The following is a 25,977-nucleotide window of genomic DNA, read 5'->3' as shown; positions in this document are numbered from 1 at the left end:
TTTAAATTGGGTCAGATGATTCAAAGTTCCCTCTAGGCCAGCTAAGAATCTAAAGCATGGGTGGATTTTTGGTATCCCCACATGCTAGCATAATCGCTAAGGCCACAGTCACCCACAAGCAAACTGTATCTGCAGCATTATCAGAGAGCCATGCAAATCACGCTGCGATTCACTCAGAACTGCCCAACAGCACTGGACAGAAAATAAAGTCTTTTTTTTGCACCTGTTACAGCACACACATGCAAATTCGATTTCATGTCTTTATTTGGACAATAAAATACTTGTTTGCGGTGTAATCAATGCAAAACACCATCACAGTCAATTCAGCACCTACCACAGCAAATCCAGCTCTGGTGTTAAAGGAGGGTCAGTGTGGCAGTTTGGAATGACTGCGATGATGTTGGCAATTTGCAGGCATCATGGCCAGCGACTGATTAGATCAGAGAATGCTCCAATTATAAAAGGGTTTATGGGTGCCAGCCGGGGTGGATTAGTCTTAAAGCTGAAGTAATTTGCACTTGGCGTGCTGCGTGATGAAGGTGCTATTTGCTGTGCAGAGAGGCATATTTTGCATAAATCTCATAGGGAATAAAACAAAAACACCTTGTTCTTTTAGGACAGAAAGGAGCACAAAATGTGGCTGAGTGCCTTCAGAATGCCAGAACAGTGAAGTGAGATCTCTAAGTGGGACTGGTTTGCCTGTTTGTCTGAGTAAGAACATTTTAACTGTGGAGTTTATACAGCAATAATGTGTGCACAAATAGCTTGGACACTGACCTGTGGTTGGTTTATAGTCACAGGTGTGAACCTGCTGTGCAGCTAGACACCAGGTCAGGAGGAATTCATCATCGGCTGGACCTGGATTCTGTAATGACAGACGTATTCTTTATTCAAGCTGTGAGTTCTCTGACTTACCTGGATGATGGAATAAAACAGTGAGATGTGACATCAAGCATCTACGAGAAAAAATGTGTGAAATAATCAGAAAATCTTACACATATGAGACATCAAAAGCAGGTGATATAAGTCTTGGAGGAAATAAAGCTGTGTTTGCAGAATACTTGTCCAGTGTGAGCAATGTTTAACTGTTTGAACTTTGCCTATTATTGTGCAGCTTCACTCTCTTTATGAACTGAGTCATGACATATACTGTATAATGGTGTTTGCATGTTAGGCTGCTCTTTAATTGCATGTTAGTGCTACAAAAGGCCCAAAAACACTTCTGAACACTGTCTAATTTGACAAAGTACACTTATGCTCATCCCTTTGCTATGCACTTGTCTCATAAAGTTGATGTTCAAAGAGTCTAAAATCATGAACTGTTGACCAATGTGACATCATCAGTCGCATGTTTGCATCAAGGAACAATCAACACTGATTTTTTTTTTTAATGAGACAAACATTTAGAACAAACTGAGCTACAAACATATTCAATCATATTTTAATATTATTATTTTGTTAAAAAGAGGAAATTAGAAAACACTCATCTCTAATATTTGGAGAAATTCCTCCTTGGAGCTCGGCTGTTCGTTAAGCTGCAGCACAATCAATCACAGCTGAGTAAAACCTACCTATCCACTGTCCTAAGATATACACACACCTCTCCTTTTCCCTCCCCCTTCATCTCCCCAACTCCCTCATCTTACTGTCTCTCACCTTTTCAAGTACTATTGTTCCATCAATCAGCCTCCTCTTCTTTCTTTTCAATCAGGTTTTTTTTTTCGTTGGCCGTGCATCTCCTGGCTTTTAGCTTGTCTCTTGCCAAATGTCAATCAATCATCAGCTTCCATTCTCTTCCTCACCCCTTGCCTCTCACTCTCCCTCGTCTTTTTACTCTGGCTTCTATATTATCAATCACTACTTTTTCCTCTGACTCACACCTCCCCACGCCGCCACCCCATTTTCTTCTCGGTCTCCTCTTATTGATCAATCAATCAGACCATAGTTCGGCCTCGCTGACACCCAAAAGATGGAAAAGCACTTTGAGCAGCTGCCTCTGCTAATGACACGCATGCATACGTAGACTTCAGCACCGTGAAGCTTCTCACCAGCAGCCCAGTCAGCACATTCTCAAAGATGTTTTTGTTTAAGTGAGCATCTCTTGCTCTTGCTTGTTCCGTGTGGAACATAAAAAGGAATACCACCCCTTAGAAAATGGCATACAGAGACCCCACCTACTCAATTTCTTCCATTTGGTTCCCTACAGATTCATAGAGCTTTTCAGTTGTTTCAAATGAGCCAATGTCCACGTTACCAGTGACAGAATGGAGAACTGAAACAATAATGTCAATGAAAATCTGCAACTCAAGTCACTCAAACGAAACATTTAAGTGAAAATTACTGTTCTGTCTATTTTTTGATCTTCTACTAAGGTCAGTAAATCTGCCACTATGGTCTAAACTGAATTTCATAACAGTACTGCTGCTTTTTGCTAAAGCAGAGCAGCTACAGGGTTCAGGGCTCAATGTATGGAAATATGAGGTTTAAATGATTCCATTTAGACAGATTTGACTTCATATTTAGATTTTTAATTTGCTGTTTGAAAAAAATACCTCTGTGAGTTAAACGTTGAGTAGGAGGCCATCAGAAATCTTCAAGTTTCCGGTGCTTTCAGCTGCATCCCATGACCTTCCTCAGGAAGTTTACAATGCAGATTTATTCATTTTTGCTGTTGGTTAATCTGTTGATCATTTTCAATCAGTTATCGATTACATGATTAGTTGCATGACTTCTAAAATGTCAAAAAGTTGTGAAAAGATATTCAATTTACTCTCATAGACTTGAACTCACTGGTTTGTTGGATGAGTTGCTAAGATTTACTCAGAAATATTCAAGTTTCCTAAACAACATATCCTGATGATCTTTTGATCCCTTGTGGCTCAAGAGGTAAAGTAGGTTGTCTACTAACTGCAGGGTTGGCAATTTCAGTCCTTAGTGATATGTTGAAGTTTTATTGGGCAAGACGATGAACCCAAACTTGCTACTAGTTGCAGGCCGGATGGCAGCTTTTGTTGACATTGGTGCAGGACTGTGTGTAAAATGGGGGATGATTCCAGTTCTGCAAAGATCAAGAGGGGTTTCACAAATGCAGGTAAGTTCACATCTCATGTCGCGCTGCCAACAGGGGAATGTTCTCATTTATCTAGTAAAACATATTGAAATATTGACTGTATGGTACTTAGGGATTTTGTCCAGCATCATAGTGTTCCCTTTCTATAAATGGACTTAGGATGAATTTGTGAAGATGTGTCTGTTTTACATTTGTTGAGAAAAGCAGCTTAATATACAGGGTAAAGGGCTGAATCTCAGAAAAGCATAATTTTAAGGATATTTTAGAACTTGTTTGTGTTGTGTAACTACACTTTTTGTAGTTAAGTTGCACTTGTTAGTTTAGAACAACCTTCTCAGTTTACTGAGAAAATGATCATTTTAGACTGAGTCTCAATGAGACTTATTAAAATGAAGTTAATCAGTATTCTATCTGAAAGTCTGAAATTCTGATTAAAGTGACCTCAGTTCCCACACAAAGAAAAACATGAGACAGTGAACTGGTCCATATAAAAAAATGTTTATAAACATTATTGGCTGGAATGTGGTGGTTAGGCTGTAAATTTCCTCACGACGGATCCAGGCTGTATGTCCTGAAGCATCATGTGGTCGCTAGGCAACAAGTTCTGGTGTTGGAGCTCTCAGCAGTGTCAGAGGTCTGCCAGCAGATGTCCAACGTTGGCACGCAGGTGATGGGTGTCTGTAGGCAGCCGGTGTTCAGTGTGCAGTGTGTACAGTCCTCAGAGTTGATAAAGAATAACTGTGGTTTTCTGACAGTGGCTGTTGCCAGGCCCGGACTGGCAATCGGGTAGAGGCGGGACTTTTCCCGGTGGTCTGCCACAGACTGGCAGGCCAATGAAAAAAAGTTGATCGGCTTTTTGGCAGACAGGCCAGAGACAGCAGCGCTAGAAGCCTTACAGAGTACACGCCCACCCTCCTGTCACTCACACAAAGCAAGTGCTCTGAGCTCTAAATCAGAAGGATAGGGATTGGTCAAAGTGACATTTTTTAGAAGAAACGTGCCATGATTGGTTAGTTGCTTTATGGCCCGCCCCTTCATAGCGAGAATGGGGAAGCATGCACTGCAGAGCGGTGATATGAGAGTGAGGCCAGAGAGTGGAAGGAGTGAAGATTATGGAGCACCCTGAGAAAGCTGGCGGCAAAAAACGAGAAAAGACGAAGAGAAAAGGTGGACATGAGAGGGAGATGGAGAAGATAAAAAGGTTGCTCGAGGAGGAAGGGACAAAGTGTTATAAAATAACACACGTTTCATCAACCCCCGCCCAGGTCCAGCAGTGTACAGTTGAAAATAAATGATGTTGCTACTTCAAGTAAGTTTACAAACGGTCGGTTCTTCTCACAAATGCATCATCAGACTTCAAAGGCCAAAATATAATAAAAAATGATTGGTATATTATTGATTTGCTTGGCTATATTAGAAAACTTTGTTTCATTTTGTCAGTTGCAAGTGACACTTTGCTAAGCCACGCCCCCTTGGTTACTGTTGCAACGCCTGTCAAGCTTTCCCTTCTAGAATTAGAAATATGGAGTTTTGAGTGAAATCAATGAGTGTTATTCAAATAACTGAACAGATTCTTCAGATACTTTAGAAAGAAGTAGCCAGAAAAGGTCTCCAGTATGTTTCAGAGAGAAACACATCAAATCAAATGTTGGCAGAGTTAAAGTGAAATCAAAACAATTAAACCAAGAACAACAGTGTTCTTGTAGAGTAGGGTAAGTCGATATGTTCTGTTTAAATTGAAATTAATTTTAATTTGTCTTTCTTTGTCGTTGTGTTTGCCCATTTCTATGGTGGCCATTCACAAAATGCTAAAATATATCAGTATGTCAGAACTTGTTTCTGTTACACATATTTCTTGTTCACATATCTCAATGGCTCAGGGTTTAACAGAAGTAACCTGCTATTGAAGCATCTTAGTTTGTTAACATTATCTTACCTGACACATCGCGCTCATGATAGTTAACACCTTACTTTAGAACAAATGCAGGTGTCCTTAGGCTCTGTCCACACTCAGCATCTTTCTGTTTGCATCTTGGGCTTGGGAAAGGCCAAAAAAAAATCCACACCACCCTCCAAACTTCTCAAATATTGACTGTTAGACTTGTAAGTGCTGTATGCACACAGCTTAGGCATATTGATTTTTTTTTTTGAAAGCTTGACAGGCTTCCTGTGCATTTTAATGGTTTCTAACCTAGGATTGGACAGTAGCCCTTTGTGGGAGGGGCTTAGCAAAGGGTCACTTGTACCCTCAGAGTTAGACCCTCACCCTTTTAATAACACGATGAAGTACACACTCACACACCATTTGTCTTTCTATGGCCTTTGCTTTATTCTAACAGCAACAATAACAACCTTCACTACTGGTTGTCAAAGGAAGCTTTATTCCACATTGTAGATTTCTTTTGCCGTCTGTCTGCTGCAGTGCTGTGGTGGTTTGTTGTGTTTGTCTCTCAATAGTCAAAACATAATATAGTTACTAGACAAGTCACCTGTGTATATTCCAACCTTGGATTATAGGGATCCCAGTATCATAAGCCAAGGGATGGATAAATAAAATATATTATCTATGTACTGCTGCTGATGCATCTGCCATTTTGGTATATCTGGCATTGCCATTGTTACAGCAGGACAGGTTAAGAAGATATGGTTGGCTATATAGTGCATGTGCTGTACACAGTTGCTCTACTCAGAAGAATTTCTGCAAATATGTTATGATCCAGTGATGAATCATACATGTACTATACATTCTACAGTCTATATTACAGTAATTGGAAGCATCTTCCTGGTCATATGAACTTTTTGACTACAGTTTTTGTCAGTGTGATGGTTGGTTGTGCTTGCCTGTTCTGTATGTGGATTCAGATGTTCATTTGCTGGTTGTTTTGGTTAAGTGTGTGTGCGTGTGCGTGTGCGTGTGCGTGTGTGTGGGTGTGTGGGTGTGTGGGTGTGTGTGTGTGAGAGAGAGACTTTGTATAGCATTTTAAAATGAATTCAGTTTTACCATATTTAATTTGAGCATGTTTCTTGTGTAAAGGTGGATATAACACCAGTGCTGGGGCTTCAGCAGGAGAGCCCAGTGCCAGCTCAGAGGAACTGGCAGGTACTGAGCAAAAACTCTTTATTTTAAATATAAGTCACAGCTGGTTCCTGACCCAGTGAGTGACATCAGGGAGGGCATGTGCCAAACTAAGTAATTGTATTTTTATTGAGAATATTGGATGTATACTGTACTTTTCTTGTTAATATTTTAAGGCTGTTTTTGTTGAGGCCATGTCTACTTTAAAATAAGTAACAGCACTTTATTTTTGGGGCCCAAGTCCAACCCATAAGTATTTTTATTGAGGATATTGGATGTATACTGTATTGCTTGTTGTCTACTTAAGATTGTTTCTCTTGAAGCCATGTTTATTTTAAATACTATCACTTTATTTTTTTTCTATATTATTATTTCCAATTCTTTTAGTTTAGCTATGTTTAGCTGAAATGTGCCACCTGCTGAACTTATTTATTTGGATCACAGCAGGGGGCCTGATCTCACTAAAGTTTGTGTGATTTTGATCCACCTTGTCTGCTTCACTGGATCTTTATTGCAGTGTTTTTGAAAACTGAGCAATACTTAGTGCAATATTGATGACCATTAAACAATATTTGTAGAGAAATGAATCAAATAATTATTACACCTTTGTTCTTACATGGTGATGGAAATGTAATGCTAATTTTAATGCACAAAATATGGTGAGTCTGGCCCAAATAAGCTCCACAGGTGTCAGGTGGGTTGCAGGAAGCCTGAAAACGTTTGAGACCCCCTCTTCAGGTAGGATAGGCAGTTGACTTACAATTTTCAGTTATAAAATGAACATTGGTGTTTGCATATACTATTAGCTATGACCAGCTGACATCTAAATGATTTGCTGACAAAATAATATATATTTTTTTTAATTCCACATGTTATATAAATAATAGGAAAAGGACAACTTTGGAAAAATTGGTGAGGGTAGTGAAGAGATTACAGAAGAGAAAAGTACTGGACTGTATGGAGCTGTCGTTATGGTTGTGTTTAATAGACTTACTGTCTGTTTAGTAGTGTTGTAATTGCTATAACATAACTGTATAAGGCATATTTTTGGAAGGAAAAAAACAAAATTTTGGTGCATTATCCCACGTGACACAACCCTTGCGGTGGCGGAAGTGGCCTGACTGATTGGAAATCTCCCGGCCTGAATTTCTTTCCCAGTCCGGCCCTGGCTGTTGCTGTGTTTTCGGTATGACGTTAGCCGGATAATACAAAGAGTTCTGAAAACTGAAAGCAAGGGCGCGGTGGAAGTGATTTATAACAAAAGCTTAAAGGGGAACTTCGTTTTTTTTCAACCTGGGGTCTGTTTTCATCTGTCTTCATACATGTGAGTGATGGAGAAATGAAACGACATAGCTCCAGTATTTAGCCAGGCAGGCAGCTTAGCTGCTCAGCTAGCAGCTCAGCTAGCGAAAAGTATGGGGCAACTTACCCCCCTGCGTCAAAGTCCGCCCCAACGTGCTTTTTTCCCCACACTGACCGGCTCGGATAGTCTCAATGAGTGTCCCACAGCATACTAGAGATGAGAAGTGAACGAAAACCGGTGTTTTGGCGTGAGCTATCGTGCGATTTTGGAACGAGATTTGCTTTCTAGCGTCCTGAGATTTGGATACAGACCACAACAAAGAGTGATCGCCAAGTAATGTGGAGGTTTTCGTGTGTGTGTGTCTTTTGGCACATTTACTGAAGTGTACAGTTGTAAATTTTACCAAATTCACATTTTACACATTTTATCAATGGTAATGTAGTTAATATTGATTTCATCTGGTTATCACCCAGCCCTGCGACAGACTGGTGACCTGTCCAGGGTGTCCCCTGCTTTAACCCGAGTCAGCTGGGATACACACCCCGCGACCCTAGTGAGGATAAAGCGGTGTATAGAGAATGGATGGATGGTCATCACCCGGCCCTCCAGTGTCGCTAGGTGGCGCTGTGCATCCATGTTAGAAATGTGAACATTTTGGTAAAACATTAGCTTTGTTGCCACATCACCTACAGATGTAATTTTTGGACAGTTGATAAAGGAACTTCTTATTGGGAGTACACAAAGCACACAAAACAGAGATCAGCAAAGCAGTTATTTAGTCTGTGTATACATCAATGTGAAAATGTGACTCTAGATCATCCGTTGGGATGCAGCAACCGGTTCTGGTGGTTTCCTTATCAGCTGTCCTGCTTGGGATCAGAGTGTCTGAGATTGCAGAATGAGTTAATGAATAGGAAGCGGGGGCACTGTGTCTCTGAAGTTGTCTCCAAAGTGCTAATGTTTCTCATGTGGTTTTCATCCCTCCACAAGAGGTATAAGGCTCACACCCACAATTTAAGGAAAAGAATGTGGCACCATTTGTCCCAGACAATTACCAATGGTGATGTCAATTACAACAGGCTCCTGCTGTAATTCACTTCTGTGACAGAAATGGTGGTTCTTCTTGAGAACGGGAGGGTTTCCCTGTTTTGTGTAGTGTCCAAGGTGGCAGTTTTATGATGGGTTTAGGTCCAGAGACCTCTCCCTTGACATTCCAAAGAAGGCCAATCTGCATCCGCTACAGCTGCATGGACTCCACCACTCATAAACCATGTTCTTCCAGTATGATGTGACACTGTTTCAGAGAGCTTCTTGTCATATCAGGAAATTTTTTGTCTTTTTCCTTCTTCAAGTGCCTCATAAATGTCGAGTCAGGTTGAAGTCAGATAACTGCAGAGGAAAGTCCACGTCAGTCAGCACGCTTTGGTCATCTTTGGTCTTCAAGACGAAGCTTTGAGGTGTGTTTGGGCTCATTATCCTGCTGCGGGATGAATCCTTCTTCACAAAAATGCATAGCAGAGGGTTGAACATGTCTGTGAAGAATGGAGTGCTGCTTCTATTTGATCAGAGTGGAGCTGATTGACTGCTGGTCTCCTTCCATACATCTGTCTTTCACTGACACTAAATCTCTAACTGGAATTCATTAGTAAACTGGCCTTTCCATCATTCACTGTTAAGTCCTGCTAGGATTTGACACTTTTAAAGTAATTTTGAAACCATGTTTTCCACTATCACAGTACTCTTCAGTGAGAAATGCTCTGCTGGAAATTTGTGAACATGCACCTTTAGACTTAATGTGCGCTGAGCCCGCTGAGGTAAATACACTGGATTGCAGCTGGAAACACAGGATTATTTAGTGTCTTCTTAAATTCAATTCACACATTTTATTTGTCTGATTTTATGATTTATTCAATCTTAAAACTCACAACACATTCAAGGCCAAAAGACTAATGCATGACTGTGTTGGACGTGTACACATGAGGGTGTCACACGTCCAACATACATAGAAGAGACAGTCACACTCAGGACAAACACTGACCGGTCACAACATTAAAACTACTGACAGGTGAAGTGATTAATACAATGATCTGCTGGGAAATTATGAGTCCAGGCATTTACATGGACGTTACTTCAATATGTACCACCAACCTAAACATGATTGCAGATCAAGCACACCCACTAAGGCAACAGCACTCCCTGACAAACAGCCTCAGGACAGGCTCAGAAAACAGGTAAAAGAGCCAGAGGCATTGACCTGACCTCCAAACTCCCAACATCCCAGTCCGAACAAGCCCAGTCTACAGGACCCAAAGGATCCACTGCCAGCGTCCTGGAACCAGCCTTGATGGGTCAAAGCTGTTTCTGTAGCATGAGGTGAAACTTTACAATATTTGGCAGGTGGCTTTAGTATTGTGGCTGCTTTGTGTAGAGTATTTTACCATTTTGTCCTTTGTCGTTAAAACGTAATGCCCATGATGAGGAAAAACACTATCAAAGAAGGATTCCACACAACAAAACAGGTATCATGTGGAGAGGATGGATATGTAACGTAATCAGCTTTGATGTCTTTTTGCTTTGAAGATTTACACTAAATCCATGTCTCTGAATTATTCAGACAGAATTATTAGTTTGTTAATCCCAGAATGAGAAAAGGACTGGAACCCACACCGCTTTTTCCTGTTCATTTATTTAGTAAACATATTAAATGGGTTATTCAACCAGGTTTCCTCCTTTCTGTTGCTCCCTGGGGTTTTAACATGAGGTCTTGTCCAGTTCACAGTTAGATAGTTTTGGTTATACTTCAGGTTTGGTAGCTTTCTGCTGTGTCTGGTGTGTTAGCAGGTAGCCTGTGTTTCCCATTTGTTTGTGCAGCAGAAAAAGCTTAGTCTTGGGAAGTTCAGCACTGAGTGAAACAGCCAAACTGATTTATCAGCTCTCCATCAGCTCAGTGTTTAATTATTTTAGTCTCTGCTGTTCTGCTGGGGGTAACCGATATACAGCTGTAGGTCTGGTTTGGCTGATGGCGCCAGAAGATAATTTGTTCGATGGGTAGTGAGGATCTGGGGGTTTGTTATTGGTAAACTCTGCAGGGTCTCTTTGTTTCATTGAGTTTTGCAGTGTGGGTGGCTCAGCTGCCATGCTGGGATGTCCTTATCTCAGCTGTGAAAGATTTTGTTGGAGTTTCAGGCTTTTGTTTTTGTCTCTGCGGACAGTTTGTGACTAAAAGTTAGCTCATCTTGAGAAAGCTTATCTGTGCGATATTTGTGGTGCATTTCTAGTTTTTTTTTAGTTGCATCTGGTCATTTTGATTGTAATTTTTTAGAAAAATTACTATTTTCTGTTTTTGTTTCGTTTGATTCACTCATGCTTGCATTCCAACGGTAATCAACTAAGCAGACATTCAACTGGAGCTGCACTCTCAAAGTAGATGTTAAGCATCAGTCAAAGATACCCAATTCACCTTCGATTCATCAAGTTTAGCATTAATTTATGGCAAGATGGTAGTTGACTAGTTACCTCTCCCTTTACAGAAGGTGACCTTGTGGGTTACCTGTTCGTGCCATAGGTCCAGGGTTGTGGAATCAAGTGACTCTAGTGTGTTAGAGAAACATGTAGCTACAGTTGCTGTGAACTGAATGCCAACAAATCTGATTAAGTTTCTGGACTCAACTGTAAAGTGTTCAGGTCAACATTTCAGTGTAACAGAACAAAATGTGTGCATTTTGTTCACCGTCCTAAAAGTCTGGCTCACAGGATGTAACCTGAGGGCAGAAGCTTTCCATTGGCTGCTCTTGTCAAGCAGCTTTGTCCCCTTCATCCATTATGTGTTCTTAGTCCAAATATGCCAAAGTAAAGGGGATTTTGAAAATAACGAGAAGTTTTAAATGTTGCAAAGGATTTGTTTTTTGTGGATTATCTGTTTAAACACAGTACTTGTCTCGCTGCATGCAGAAGTTCAGGGAACACCAATGCTGCATCCTTTGCTTAGCTCTGCCCAAGCTGACTGATTGGTTCAAATACACCCCCTCCCCCCTTCAGCAGAATGACAGGAAGGTGAGATTATTTTCTGCCTAAAGGCTAGTCCCTATGAATCAGGCTAAAATAAAGACACTTCCTAAAACCAGAGATGTCCCACCTTGGGTTTGAAGCCCCTGAAAGAAAAACACTCTGAAGACATCTGAAATTTGGCAGCATTCTGAATGGAATTAACATTCTTATTTACCAGACACAGCAAACTAGCTGGAAATTATTTAGTTGCAAACAGAGCTATTGTTTTGCAGTGAATTTATTTTAAACTGTTGGACTATGTTTATTCATGGACACATTTGGTGTTATCTGGCTCAGTCATCCAACAGATCCATTGGGTGGCTCAACCATATTTACTGAACAAAATTCATTTTAAATTATTGTAGAAAATTCCAGAACTTATTTTGGGACACTCACAGGTTGTAGAGCCTTGACCACATATCTTATGTCTGTTCCATAGCATTTATTCTCCTCCTACTCCTTTCCCCAAATCCATTTTTTTTCTCCTTTTGGTGTGAGGGTAAAGGCCATAATGTTACAGCAAGTGCAAAAGGCTCAAAAGCAGGAAATGAAGATGAAGGCTAAATCAATGACTTAAAGCTGCTGTCCGGAGTTTGAATCGCAGCGTCTCCCAAAACACTGTTGGTCCCAGCCTCCCTCCCTCTGATTTCGCCCCTTTATTTGTGCACAAGCACAGTACATGAGAGAAGTGCCCGGAGTGCTGCAGCATCTCGCCTGTTTTGCTGTTTTCCCCTCTTCTGCATTTAGTACATTTAGTAAATAATAAAGGAATTACGTTAGAATGCTGTATTGAGTCTAACTTGTCCTAATACCAAAATAACATGAATCTCCTAGGACGAACGAGTAAAGTTTCAATATGTGATTACACTCGTGTATCCCTCTGGATGACGTTGTTTATCAAACTTAGTGTATTTACGCGTGTATATGTGTTAGATTGTTCATTTATTTCTATCTAGAGTTCAGAATTGCATGACTCCTCTGACGAAGAGTATGTCCCAGACGCCCCAACATCTTCTTCCAGAGGTCGGGCATCTAAACGAAGCCGTCAGGCGGGCTATGGAGGCCGTGGTCGGGGAGCGACGCGAGCACCCCGAGCCAAAAAACGTCCTGCAGTCTCTTGGCCTGACAAGCCGTGGGATTGGTAACTTTTCTGGAAGTTGCTGATCCCTGATGCTCTCTCCTCCACAAGCAAAACAAATGTGCGCGCGGTTGCGTAGTGCGTAGCTCGCCCACCTCTGCATGGGCTTGCTTGCTGTGCGCGTAACCGTTGATTGACAGCATGACAAAGCTGAAGCTCGAACTTGATTGGTCGGCAGCGACCGGCGCTTTTTGGAATAACATGGGGGTCTATGAGAGGAAGGCGGAGCTCAGGAATAAATTTTCATATCGCATTATACTAACTTTATATTATAGTATCGAACTAGACTAACACATTTAAGCTTTGTTAAAAATGATACATAAATTGAAAACAAACGGAAACTCCGGACAGCAGCTTTAACAATGCTTTTATGTGCAAAACAAAATCAGCCAGAACTTGTTACCCAGAAACTAAGGTACAGACTGAACCACAATAGATGGAATGGCTCCATGAACCCACTGAGGGTAGGAGGTCTAACTACAAGAACTACGGTTTACCCACATACCGCACAACCAAGGCAGGAACACAGCTAAAATACAAAAACTAAACGAAAGCGTAGACTGCAGAATCCCTGAAACAAAACCCAAGACAAACACTAAGCATAAAATACATTTAACAGAAGCTTAAGCATGGGAAGCCAATTAGAATATTCCATGTGTTAAACTAGGGCTCGAGAACTTGGCTGACTATCTGGGGGGAATGACTGACTGGGGGTCTGGCTCCATCCAGTTCACTTACTCCCAGATGTCTAACACAGAGTCGGTGGTTTGGCATCTACGGATAAGGATGGAGGCCAGGCATCCCAGGTGGCGTTATACGTCCTAGGTGAAGGGCTGATATTTTCTGAAGTGAAGCTGGCAAAAGGTGGGTTACTTCAGGAGTGAACAGAATCCTTGGAGGAACAGAGAATCAGCAGCCAACAGAAAACCCAGGAGATCCAGGCAGCAACAGCAGGCAAGAGTCAACTTCAAAACACAGAAAACAGGGTTACTGAAAGTACTAGGAATATAGCAGTGGCTGGAGATTAGATGACAGTCCAGCTTTGAATGATGGGTGTCTGCTTTTATGGAGAAGCTGTACCCAGATAGCAAACTATGGGTGAATCAATGTTGAATCTATGTTGAGACCTAACGTCGAAATTATACAGAAAGCGCAAGGTTGATAAAATGTTGAGTCAACGTTTGCTTACATAGATTACATGTTTGCAAACATAGATTCAACATTAATTAAACATTGACCTGTCAAACATTTTAATTAAACCAAAATACAATGTAGATTCAATGGTATCTTTTAAACACAAACTTCAATGTTGACAAAATGTTGTTGAATCAACATTGATCCAACCATCAGTCTTCAACCGTAACCACAATTCAACCTTCTTAACCCCAATTCAACATTGATTTAACATCTTTTGCTATCTGGGTAAAGTGTGATTTATGGTTGAAAAGCAAACGTTGACTCAACATTTTATCAATCTTGCGCTTTCTGTATAATTTCGACGTTAGGTCTCAACATAGATTCAACATTGATTCACCCATAGTTTGCTATCTGGGTAGTGAGTAATCAGGTGGGTCTCACCTGCACATGATCTGCTGATTACCAACGAGCCACACCTGCCGCCAGCTTCACACACCTAAGAGAGAGAGAGAGAGCACAGGGCTGGAGGAGGAGAGAGCACTACCACAGCCCACAGCCTTACTGTGGCTGTAACACATAAACTCACGACTTGAGAGATCATGCTGCAGCTGCAAAAGCTAAAGTGAAAATAGCACAGAGAAACACTGTAATGTTAATTCTACTTTACCACTGAGTGAATATTTAATAAAATGTTTTGCATGCTCATTGCACTTTGACCTGGAGATAAACTTGCACTGCCAGAGGTCAGAGATTATGGCCAAACACTGACAGTAGGCTGAAGATGAGCACTCACCCTTCTGTTGTCATTAAAAATGCCACGTTTTTACTTTAAATCATTAAGCCTGCAGCTATTTTTAAAACTTCCATCTGAATAAAATCCCCAAATTTAGTCAGTACCAACTCCATAACTGTGAGGCCAAAATGAACAACCTGGGGCTCTGTGTTTAAGAGATGCTTTCATGAACAAGAGACATACTTTAGAAATACAACAAGTCTCTGGTTTCCCATCGCCAAACTGGGAACTAAATTAAAAAATAGGTAACACTCCTATGACACTGACTGTGATACCAATGTTACTGGACAGGTTTTACAAAATTGTAACCGTCAGCTTTTCAATTTTGATGCAACAGAAATGAAGCACAGTCATTTAAACTTTGATTTCTTGCACCAGGACCAGGCCTTCATTTTATTAAAATACAAAATGCTGCCATTTTTAGGAGGTTGCAGGGTGTAACACATTCAGTGAAGAGGCTGCCCAGTCCTCTTGTGATTAAAATGAAAAACAATATGTGTAAAAGAAAGTTCAGTTTCCTAGAACTCTCAAAATGAAATTAAATGAGAAATCCTCACTCCCTCATGCAGTGGAGCTGATAACTGCCCTCAGTCCTGGTGACATTAACAAACACTGGAACAAGCTGACGCCAACACTGGCCATGTCCGTCTACACACAATCTCTAACACTTTCACTCAATGCAGCAGGGTTTGTTTGACACGCTGTCCAAGTGAATCTGCATAAATTTTGCACACTAGTGTATCAACAACAATCAGCCCACACATGAAGCCCACAAGGCTGGTCCTGAATGCCTCAGCGCTAAGACTTTACCCTGCAGAATTTCTTAATAATATCTCTGCTGTTGATGGATGCCCCATTCCAATTGTGCAACTGCGCTGCAAAAACCCAGTGGCATCCCGTAATAGGAGACAATTCTACTCAGTAACACTAAGTGGGTTGTGTGGCAGCCAAAGGCGGTTGTGTCATGTCAGTGTGGGCGACTCTTACTGGCTGGCATCATGCTCCAGCATTTTGGCTGTCACGGGCTGGATTGCTGCTGGAAAGAGATGCTCGATCCCAGTGCCAGTGGGAATTCACATCAGTGGGAATTCTGCATATTTAATACTGAGGCCCTGCAGGGTTGACAGAGACTCCACCAGAGGCAGAGACTGATGAGCTCAGCTGTATGTAGATATGTGGCTCTGGATATTTCAGCTCTCAGAAGTGGACTTTTTAAAATATATTATGTGAAAAATGGGACCAGCTTATTATACACAGTGCTGCACTTCTCTTGTTGAAACTGTATAATTACGTTTTACAATAACAGTCGGCTCGCTGATCGGTGTAGATACTCGGCATGTTCTGCCAGCAGCTGAAGCCACACAGACAATCATAAACTAAACATGAGTGTAAGACGTATTTTTACTTTTTAGCATCAATAAATCCTGTTATCTCTGTGCAATACACCGATCAGACTTAACATTATGGCCTCCTGCCTAATTTTGTGTAGATCTCCTTTATGCTGCTAAAACTCCTCTGACCCAGTGCTTCATGAACTCAGGACCTCTGGGATGTCTTGTGGATTATGTGCATCCAGTGGGTTGCAGGGTGGGATCTTCCTCGATCAGGCTGATCCTAGACCATCCCACAGATGCTTAACAGGGTCTGGATGTAGACAATGTGGAACCCAGGTGAACAGCTTAGCTCTGTCATGTTCCCTGGATTCTCCTGAGCAGGTTTTTATGGTGTGTTGGGGCTCATTGTCCTGCTGAGGGTGAATACTGGCATCAAGGACTGCTGCTGGGGGATGGAGGGTGGGGAGTACATGTCAGACATCCAACAAGATAATGGATGTTCTTCATCTGTCAGTGGTCAGAATCTTGTGGCTGATCGGTGTAGGTTTAAACATAATAGATGTGTGGACCATAATGGAAATCATTCCAAACATTTTTTTAACTCATATGTCCTTTTGCGAACATTTTTGTCTATAAAGTTCTGAGTGTTTTTTGCTTTTTCAACCTTACCCTGGATAAAAAATAATAATGTATGAGAATCAGTATTGTTGTTAATCACTGACACATGACCAGTGGTGTTCATAGCACAATGTTTTTCCACTCAGCATTTGCTATATAGGAAACACATTATTTTTTTTCAGCTTTGTTCATAAAAAAACTACTTTACAAAACTTAGTTAAATGCAATTAAACTGATTTTTTTTTTTTTAAATCCCTGCTCATTCTTGGCAGGGATTTAAAACACACACCTGGAAAGCACTGAAGTCAGTGCTTTCCTATTTTGTCCAGATTACCCGTCTAGACTTGTGTTCGACTGACATTACCCTGACTCGCCTTGTTGTATAGTTACAGATATCATGAAGAGAACTTACACCTTTATCACTTATATTAGTACGCAGACAATAAAATTACAGCATAGCTCTAGACACCAGTGTCAGAAAAAGCCCCCATGGGTTCTTTTAAATATTTGAGCAGATATTACATGAAACAAGTGACCAAGTCCAAGCATAGAAGATGTAGTAAAAAGCTCACATATTGTGAATGTGTAAAACAAAAATACAAACAGACTACACACAGTATATGAACGCTTAATGTGGTTGTAAGGCCTTCCGTGGCTGCAAGTTTTTTTTTATGCAATATTTTACTCCAACCTGAGCAGGATCCTAATTCTAATCTTATTTTTATTAATTGGGGGAGACTTTACTACCAGAATGTTAAACCCTGTTCAAAGAGCTGTTGCTAGGCAGATTATCCATTAATGACATCAACCTATAGCAGAATATCATCAGCATAGAATCAGATTTTCTGATTAGATGCCTGAATTTCATTTTGTATTGCCTGACAAAACAAACATCAAAGCAAAACAAACAAAACAGGGACTTTGATGATGTAAAGTGAATCTTGTTTTTGTGTAATTTCAGACTGAGTTAAAATGGCAACTCTGAAATCCACAGAAATGCTCTGGCACTGCAAAATGGTCATTTTCTTCCAACAAAATGTTGACATTAATAAAATCTCTTCAAAAGGGGCTGAACTTCTCAGTCTGTCCTCTGTCCTTTGCCAAAACACTGGGACCTCAAAAAATGTCCACACTACATAAAAACGCTGCCATTTCATAAAATCTCCTCACACGGAAGGTTTAAGAGTCAGCCTGCAACCACAGGACATGACACAAAGCCAGCTCCTGGTTGTCAGTATAAATCCCATCCAGATGACAGCAGTGCATCATTCATCAGCCAGAGGCCTTCCTAATTACCTGACGCTGCTCCCTAATTACTGTCTGATACCTGGAAAAAATAGCTGTTCATCACAGCAAGATATTCTCTCCGTCTCTGTGTGTCCTCGCCTGTGTTTACCTCATTCATTATAGTGCAGATCTCTCTTTGTCTCTCACTGCTGATCTGTGGCTTGTTGAATGTTGCTCAAAGAAGCTTTTTGACTGAAGAACCTCATCAATGTTCTCCAAGTTCCACTTCCTAATCTAGCAATTATATGTAGAGGTGGGCATTAGTAAGGTACATTTATATTTGCTACATGTTCCTTAGTACATTTTTGAGCAAGATCTTCTAATGCTTTTTTGGTGTTAATCACATAATGTAGGTGCACAGTTAAAGTGGATGTGTCATAATGTGCATGTTTTTAGTGGCTAAACCTGCAGAGTATGTAATAGAGTCGGGTTGTGGCAAAAGAAAGCTATAATTTGCCATCAGATTTAGCAACCATCAACTGATTTTTTCAAAATACACTGAAAACAAGCAGTAGTTTCTTGTATGATGGCAATTTATGCATCTTATATGCACTGATTAGCCACAACGTTCTGGACCATTAACAGGTGAAGAACATCGATCATCTTGTTCTAATGCAACGTTCTACTGGGAAACCTTGAGTCCTGACATTCATGGATGTTTGACATGTACCACCCACCTAAACACTGCAGGTCAAGCAGCCCCCCACCCCCCATGGCAACAGCAGTCCTTGATGCCAGTATCCACCCTCAGCAGGACAGTGAACCCTGACACACCATAAAACCTGCTCAGGAGAACCCGGGGAACACGAAAGAGCTGAGCTGTTCACCCGGGTTCCTCACTCCCCAGATCCAGATCATATTGAGTATCTGTGGGATGGTCCAGGATCAGCCTGATCTAGGTAGGTCCCATCCTGCAATGCACAGGACCTACAGCATCCACAGGACATCCCCACAGGTCCTGAGTCCATGAAGCATAAAGGAGACCAACACAAAATGAGGCAGGAGGTCACAATGTTAAGTCTGATCGGGGTATATATACTGTATATACGTTCAAGCAGACGATGTGGCCACTAATCAAGAATTACACCAAGGGGATTTCTTCAGCGTAATGGATCACTGCACAAGCCAAGTCTCTATACAGAAGGATGACACTTGTGGGTTTCTTTTCTTTGCACTATTTTGTATCACTTTACCATTCAAATCAAATGCTTAACGGGAAAGACATGACACTGCGACCTAGTGACAACTTCATTTAGCAAAAATAAAAGGATATATAATGACAAAAACAGTTTATGATACCACTTCCTGCATCAAAATGAAGGAACTGACTACACTCTTTGACACATACACACCATGATCCAACAAGGGCTATACAAAAATAGTTTGCAGCTGTGATTTCCGCAGCAAATATGCACCTCTTACTGCTCACGTCTGGTGGAATCACTGCCATTGATTAGAACGGGAACGTAGTATTGAGGATTAACACTGAGAATGGTTTACATACTCATCCTCATTCCTACCCTGATGTTTAGTGTATTGTTTGTATTGTTTCGCTACATTTCTATTCATTTTATGTGTAAAGCACTTTGCATACATCTGAATGTAAAGTGCTATATATATGTATGACATCTGACTAACTGATATTGCAACAGTGCTATCACCATAACAAACTGAAAAATACGTTAGCTGCTGTTGATTTTTTTTAAATCATTTTTGATGTTTCCAAATGATTTTAAAGTGAAATAGTTTGAAGAACAATAGAGGAAGTGAGCTTCACTGAATGAAATGAATGAAAAGAGTGTAATGTAGTGCTGGCTTACAAAAGGTGTAAATTTAAGGGTTAAATTATCGTGAGCTTAGCAACAACACTTCACACTCTTCTGAATCTCATAACAGACAATGGCTTGTGTCTCCTTAAACCTGCCTGTTGTTGGAGCTAATGCTAATGTACCTGAACAGACCTGTGCAAACTTTGTGTTTCATCCAGTAATTACTATGTTTTAATACACAACAGTGACACAATTCATGAAAGTGGCCATACTTTAATCTGACATCCATTTTCCACTGCTTGCAGGTTTGCATTTGTGTGGCACCAACTTTTCATTTAACTTCTTACTGTCCTTCTTTTACCACAGCAAGCCATCACTCTTTTACTGTCTATCCATCTCTCTGTCGTTCTATCACCCCTTATTTCCATCCTCTGTTCTTCTAGTATTCCTCTGCAGCAGTTGGAGCTCATTTGGAGGATGGAGGTGTCGTGTTGCTCTGTCATGATCAGGATAATGCCTCTGGCATCACTTACCATTAATCACACTCTGAGGGGAATAGATGGGTTACAAACACACACTCTCTCACACACATTCGCACACACTCAAATGTGGATAAATGAGACCAACGCAGGTTGCAGTGCTTTCAAAATCACTAGAGAGGAAGGCTGTAGGGACGCTGTGAGCCTGCACAAAGGGCAACAATGACGATACATCACCACACATCATACTGTCTGAGAGCTGCTTTCTGTGGAGCTATTAGGACTCTATATGTCTGGTTTTACTGTAACGTGTATGGTGATTTTGCATATTTTTAACAAAGCAAGTGCAAAGATTGTGACTGAGGCAGAACAAAAGAAAAAAGTTGTAAAACTGTTTGCTGTTTGCCTTTACTGCTGATTCTAATGATTAAAAAGCTGTCTGTGCAGCAAACTCGGAACAAGATTTATTTTCATGCAGGAGGAGCCGTTGCAGGTCCCCTGAGCATGGTTCTTCATACAATTTATCACATCTGTAGAGGAACAGTGAAGCTAAAATATAACACTGTGTGAGACGTTTGGTGAGGACATTTTGCAGATTATTAGTTTCTGAACAGGTTGATAACTAATCAGCTGTGCTTAGAACTGCTGTCCATTTGTCAGGAGGAGTTCAAGGCTGCTCCACATAACTCTTATCTTAGATGATTTAGATGATAAATCTCAGCTGTGGTACCTGACTTTGACTGATTTCAGCAGATTACCACTGGTTATGTCTCTTCGTAATATGGTTTCTGTGCTCTGATTGCAGAGCTTTTTTCTATTTTCCTTTGAAACATGAGCTCACTCAGTATCCGTGTTCTACCAGTGGTGATGGTGTCAGGCACCACCATGTTTGGAGAAGATCCTTCAAGTTGTGTCTGCTCTACAGGTTCATGGTTTTTCTTTCCTTGGACCACTCCTGGTAGGAAGTCACCATGGTGATCTGGAGCATCCTGTAAGCCTTCCTGTTCTGGAAAGCCTCTGACCCAGTTGTCTGTCCATAACAATATGGCTTTTGTCACAAAACCTGCCCATTTCTCCCAGATCTTAACAAGAAGAACCACATGCACATTTCCAACTGGATATATTCCAAACCTTGACATAGGATTTCTTGACATGACGCCCTGCATGGAGATCTTTTGTATGGCATCATCACATCCTGAATGACAACCTTATATGTCATTTTAAAGCACAAAGCCTCATAATTTGAAATGTGTAGACCACTTTTAGATACCAATGCCACAGTGAAAATGGTTGAGTACTTTGTGCTATCATCTACAGGGACACATGCTCCTCGGCTGTGTTCAAGAACAAAATGCTGATTGGTGAAAAGGATATAAGATGGAAATTTCCCATCAAGATTTTTGCTATGGCTTGAAAATGAAGTCAGGGGATTGTGCAGAAGCGCAGAGTCGTGGAATATTTTTATTATAATGTGTTTAACTTTAACTTTAAGATGCAAATGTGGCAATTATCTCACAGAAGGTGATTTTAAATAAAAATTACAATCCAGAATTTTATATAGTTTTTCTACTATTTTGTTCTACTGTCATTGTTCGAGGAAATAAAATACACGTTTTTATGATTTTCTAAAGCATTTAAAACACACACACACACACACACACACACACACACACATGCAGAGAGAGAGAGAGAGAGAGAGAGAGAGAGAGAGAGAGAGATGAATAAATTGACAGTTAAACTTTACTAAAAGACTTTTCAGAATTGTTAGATCCCTGCCATGTGAACAAAACTTTTCATTAGTCAGACACACAAACTCTGTAATCGTTGAGGGGAAAGAAGTTGTCATACAGGAGACATTAAAATAGTATTTTTGTTGTGATGATTGTCGATCTTATAATTGGCCGACAATGTCCTGTGTTAGTGTCCCATGTTCAGGCACTGTGAGATTCACATCTTATTATTTTTATTTCATTTTGGTCCTTATCTGAGCTTCTTCCTCATTTTGCTTTGAAGCGTTGCTGGATTCTCAGCAGCAGCAGCTAAGCTCAGCATGTGTTGTTTCATAATTGATGTGTTAGCCACTCATTAACAAACAATGGGAGTTTGTGTGCAGAGCATAGCAAGCAGACGGATGCTGTCAGGAGGTGACAACCAGGACGGAGCTACTAGCTCTCCTTTCATGTTCGGTTTGTCTTTTTGTTTTGAGTTGTTTGTTTGCACTTTTCCACTGCTGTCCCTCTGTCTTTTTCAAACAGGTCACCCAGTATGACCAAACTGTTTCATCTCTGCATACACTACCAGTCCAAAGTTCGGACACATCTTCTCATTTAATGGTTTTTCTTTATTTTCATGACTGTTTACATTGCAGATTCTCATTGAAGGCATCAAAACTATCAATGAACACATCTGGAATTATGTAGTAAACGAAAAAGTGTGAAATAAGTCAAAACATGTTTTATATTTTAGATAATTTGCTTTGATTACTACTTTACACACTCTTGGCATTCTCTGGATGAGCAATCAAGTAAGTAAAGAGAAAAGACAGTCCATCATTACTTTAGGAAATGAAGGTCGATCAGTCTGGAAAACTGCAAAAAAAAAAAAAACTTGAAATGTATCCTCAAGGAACCATCTGGGAACTACCCAGGAACCTACCAAGAACCATCTAAGAACTGCCCAGGAATCATCTGAAAACTACCCAGGAATCATCTAGGAACTACTCAGGAATCATTTGGAAACTACCCAGGAACCTACCAGGAACCATCTAGGAACTAGCAAGGAACCTTCAAGGACTCTGAATGTATCCCCAAGTGCAGTCGCAAAAACCATCCAACACTAAGCCCAAACTTGCTCACATGAGGACCGCCTCAGGAAAGGAAGACCAAGAGTCGCCTCTGCTGAAGAGGATATGTTCATTCTGTCACCAATCTCAGAAACTGCAAGCTAACAGCAGAGTAGATTAGAGCCCAGATAAATGCCACACAGAGTTCTAGTAGCAGACACATCTCAACATCAACTGTTCAGAGGAGACTGACCAATAAGACCTTTATGGTCCAATAGCTGCTGAGAAACCACTACTAAGGTAACGCAACAAGCAGACGAGATTAGTTTTGGTCAAGAAACGCCAGAAATGAACATTAGATCAGTGGAAATCTGTGCTTTGGTCTGAGTCCAAATTTGAGATCTTTGTTGCCACCCACCGTGTCTTTGTGAGACCAGAAAAGGTGAAAGGATGGTCTCTGCATGCATGGTTCCCATCGTGAAGCATGGAGGAGGAGGTGTGATGGTGTGGAGGTGCTTTACTAGTGACACTGTTGGGGATTTATTCCAAACTGAAGGAACACTGAAGCAGCATGTCTACCACAGCATCCTGCAGGTTCCATATGTGTTCATTCATAGATCTGATGCCTTCAGTGTGAGTCTAGAATGTAAATAGTCAAGAAAATAAAGACAAACCATCGAGAAGGTGGTTCCAAACTTTGGACTGGTAGTGTAGAAACAGAACAAAGAATCCAGAAAATGAAAGGGAACAGTCATTTATCATGTGCTGCTTTAATATGTGATCAGTGGACTGAAACCGTTGGATCCAGGGATTCCTGAGTGGGAAGAAAAAATAATGAATAGTTTTATCTCTCTGTCGTTGAAGCTGTTCCTCAGAGCACATGGGAATAAAATGTGTAGTTCTAAGTATAAAATGAAGATAAGTGGTGCCGAAAATAAGAGAGCTATGAGGTGTGGAGGTGAGTAAGCCCACTGATTAACAAGACTTCTAACATGACATGCAAACATACAACTCTGAATTTTATTGATTGAATTTTGTTTAGCATGATGTGTATGCATATGTAGATGTATGTACATATAATTGTATGCACATGTGTGAATGTGTATACTTTGTTGTGTCTCCTGTAACCAATAACAGGCTGCTTTAAATGAACTGGTCCAAAAGGGATTATTAGGTTGTTTAAATTGAACTGAACTAAATTGAACTGAACTGAAGTCAAATGAATTCAACTCAACTAAATAGAATTCTTTGGGTCACTTCAGAACTGGAGGATATTTGGGCTTCAAAATGTTTTAAAAATAAACCTTCTTTTTCCAGTTTTCTGCTCCATATTAATCAATAATAGGTAATAAACTATCAAAGGCTTGATTGGCTCAGCTTACACATCAATGGTAGCATTTTTATTCCGTGTTTTATGTGTTGTTTGCTAACCCTACTCTAATCACAGTAACAGGGTTTCTATTCCATGCTAATGCTAGCTTTTTCTCAGCAGTAGAAGCTAGATATTTAGCTAGCTGTTACTGCTGACCAAGAGGACAAACTGACTGATGGAAAACAGTCCAAAGATTTGGTCTGATCCTGATAATATGAGGCAGAGTGAGACATTCAATCAAGGCTGACAATGTGATGAAAATTGAAGAGAGAACACAGCTTTGTTCTACCCATTCTTTAGAAAAACTGATGATGTTCATTCCAGCATTTCATAAGATTCACTGTTTTCTCCTTCTACCAGCTAAAAAGTTATGATAAGATGTTGTGGGACACACGCTCCATCGTAATAATTATTATATAAAATATTGTGTTGATAAAAATTTTTCCCACAATTACAAGAAACATCAATGAAAAAATAAAACTAAGAAAAGGAGATATTTTAACAGTTTTATTCGAGATTCAATTTGGTCATCAGATTTTTTGGAGATTTTTCTGAAGATGAGCGGAAACCTCACCAAGGATTCATTGATGAATGTTTCTGTAAGATTTTACAGCCCGCAGTGGTGGAGATATCTTAGTCTGAACCTAAACTGACAGACCTGCATCAACATCCCTTGAAACATGTTCAAAAATAATGCTCAGATTTACTGACTTCAGCTAGGAACTCCTACCTCCAACTTTGCAAGTCATATCTCCATAACTCTGATGCTCACGTCCACATTAATCAGTCTCATGTGGAAGTTTCATTCTCAAGCTGTTTCCTTTTCCTTTGTCACACAACTATTTGTTGCACTTTGCATGTGAGACTGTTTGGAAATACGTACGGTTATCCACACATCAAAGCAATTCCGAGCAAAAAATCTGCTTTTCTTGAGCAAATACCAGTCATTAACTTTTAAAGAAAGGATTTGATCAAGTTCAGCTGCTTCCAGAATGGTTCTAGATGGATAGTAAATGCTAATATTTGGTCTTTTCATTTACTTCTGATAAAATAAGCTGACAGTGAGTGCCTGTTTTCCCTTTGCTGTTGCCCTGGCAGAGACTGTATACAGAACATACCTACCTAATGCTGCTGCTGCTGCTAAGCTGCTTTTGACTCTCTACTTTACTCCACTGCTTTATTTGTGCTGTATTCATGTCTGGATGAGTCAGCAGTCATCCAGCTGATTATTATGTCTCTGAACGTCTGTTCTGTGACGTGACATCTGTCTAATGTTTTATTAGAGTGACTTTGTGACAAAAGAATTTGACAAACTGCACTATTTGCGCATTATCATTAAAGTCAGTGCTGTAATGCTGGTAAACAGTGCTGCTTTGGCCTTGAAGCGGTTTTCTGACATCTGCTTTTCTCTTTTTTTTTTTTACTACAAAATCAGTTCTAACACTTTGTGTCAGATCGTATGAGTGACACACTGCAGCGCCGTTGTCATCAGGCTTTCCTCACAGTTGAGGTCCAGAGTCTGTCAGCTTCACATGCATCACTAATCATCTCATCAACGTGGCTGCTGTGGTCTGTTAGGGATCAAGATACAGTCAAAGCAACAGCAAACACTTATTTTATGAATTTCTGGGTGGATAAATGATCAATTGGACCGCTACAGATAAATGTGATTTTCATTGCAGCAGTAACATAAATGAAGTGTTGTAGGTTATAGAGAGTAGGAGATGTGCTGTATATGCATATATGTACTGTAAGGATTGTTGTATTCATTT

Source organism: Acanthochromis polyacanthus, chromosome 10 (assembly GCF_021347895.1).
Source record: "Acanthochromis polyacanthus isolate Apoly-LR-REF ecotype Palm Island chromosome 10, KAUST_Apoly_ChrSc, whole genome shotgun sequence".
NCBI lineage: Eukaryota > Metazoa > Chordata > Actinopteri > Pomacentridae > Acanthochromis > Acanthochromis polyacanthus.
Note: the sequence above shows the minus strand (reverse complement) of the source record.